Genomic DNA, 2,500 nt, shown 5'->3' with positions numbered 1-2,500 from the left:
CTCTCATTTTCTTTCTTTCTTTTCTTATCTCTCATTTTCTTTATTTCTTTTCTTATCTCTCATTTTCTTTATTTCTTTTCTTATCTCTCATTTTCTTTATTTCTTTTCTTTTCTTTTCTTTTCTTTATTTCTTTTTTTATGTCTCTTTTTCTTCTTCTTTCTTATTCTTTCTTATATCTCTCTTTTTCTTTATTTCTTTTCTTATCTCTCATTTTCTTTATTTCTTTTCTTATCTCTCATTTTCTTTCTTTCTTTTCTTATCTCTCATTTTCTTTATTTCTTTTCTTATCTCTCATTTTCTTATCTCTCATTTTCTTTATTTCTTTTCTTATCTCTCATTTTCTTTATTTCTTTTCTTATCTCTCATTTTCTTTCTTTCTTTTCTTATCTCTCATTTTCTTGATTTATTTTCTTATCTCTCGTTTTCTTTTCTTATCTCTCATTTTCTTTATTTCTTTTCTTATCTCTCATTTTCTTTATTTCTTTTCTTATCTCTCATTTTCTTTATTTCTTTTCTTATCTCTCATTTTCTTTATTTCTTTTCTTATCTCTCATTTTCTTTATTTCTTTTCTTATCTCTCATTTTCTTTATTTCTTTTCTTATCTCTCATTTTCTTTATTTCTTTTCTTATCTCTCATTTTCTTTATTTCTTTTCTTATCTCTCATTTTCTTTCTTTCTTTTCTTATCTCTCATTTTCTTTCTTTCTTTTCTTATCTCTCATTTTCTTTATTTCTTTTCTTATCTCTCATTTTCTTTATTTCTTTTCTTATCTCTCATTTTCTTTATTTCTTTTCTTATCTCTCATTTTCTTTATTTCTTTTCTTATCTCTCGTTTTCTTTTCTTATCTCTCATTTTCTTTATTTCTTTTCTTATCTCTCATTTTCTTTATTTCTTTTCTTATCTCTCATTTTCTTTATTTCTTTTCTTATCTCTCATTTTCTTTATTTCTTTTCTTATCTCTCATTTTCTTTCTTTCTTTTCTTATCTCTCATTTTCTTTATTTCTTTTCTTATCTCTCATTTTCTTTATTTCCATCCACCATCAACCTTCTTTACTTCACACACCCGTACGTCTTGCAATGCGCTCGTTCATGACCAGCGTATAACGTGTCTTTATGCAACTTTATGCTTTCATTAACAATTACTAGCTCCTGGCATGAGTCATCTCGGATCTTGATTTAGTTTGATTGCATCTTAAAGGAGATATTTGATGTGGCGTTTAAGAGGTGTTTAATTATCTTTATGATGACGTGAATTGGCTATCACGCTTCTTTACTTTCGTTGAAAGGACGGAGGGAGTTGGGAAGAGAGAAAAAATGTTCGACTTTGATTTTATCTTTGGGTAATTAAGGGTGTTTTTTTTTTTTTTTTTGGGGGGGGTGGAGGGGGAGGAGGTAGTTTTGTTTTTTTTCTCCTTTTTTTCTCCATTTCTGTCTGTCTATGCCTATCTGTCTCTCTCTCTCTCTCTCTCTCTCTCTCTCTCTCTCTCTCTCTCTCTCTCTCTCTCTCTCTCTCTCTCTCTCTCTCTCTCTCTCTCTCTCTCTCTCTCTCTCTCTCTCTCTCTTTCTCCCTCGCTCAATCTTTCCTAATCCTCTCCCTCCTCCTAGCCTTCTCCTCCATCCCCTCGTTCCCCTTCTCTTCCCCTCTTTAAGTTGCTCACCTGGAAGGAATAGTTTCCTCCCCTCTTCCTATCTCTTCTGCTTCTCCGTTTTCGGTTTGATTTTATACGCTTGGAGGGGAAAATTCACTCGTTTCCTTTATCTCTTTTTTCTTCCGCGCGTCACTCAGTTTGGGTGATATATGTCTATATATTTATATTTTAATATATTATATATATATATATTTTATATATATATAATATATATATATATATATATATATATATATATATATATATTAATATATATATATATATATATACGTATATATATATATATATATATTTATATATATATATATATATATATATATATATATATATATATATATATATATATATATATATATATATATGTGTGTGTGTGTGTGTGTGTGTGTGTGTGTGTGTGTGTGTGTGTGTGTGTGTGTGTGTGTGTGTATGTATTATATATGTATATTTATATATATATATATATATATATATATATATATACAATTTTCTAATATATATATATATATATATATATATATATTATATATATATATATATAATTTTCTACGTAAATATATATATATATATATATATATATATATAAAATTTTCTACGTAAATATATATATATATATATATATATATATATATATATATATATATAAATCTTTCTACGTAAATATATATATATATATATATATATATATATATATATATATATATATATATATATATATATTGTGAAGATGGTGTCTCTTCTGCATCAGCATTTCTCCTCGTTTTATATCAGTTTATATTAGTCCTAGTTGTAGTTAGTCCTTGCCTCCATGCCCCCCTCCCCCTACCTTCCCTTCCTCACGTCTTGAACC

The sequence above is a fragment of the Penaeus japonicus genome, unplaced genomic scaffold (genome assembly GCF_977035675.1).
Source record: "Penaeus japonicus unplaced genomic scaffold, GWHDUDI00000001_assembly GWHDUDI00000038, whole genome shotgun sequence".
NCBI classification, from domain to species: domain Eukaryota; kingdom Metazoa; phylum Arthropoda; class Malacostraca; order Decapoda; family Penaeidae; genus Penaeus; species Penaeus japonicus.
This window is presented reverse-complemented; position numbering follows the sequence as displayed.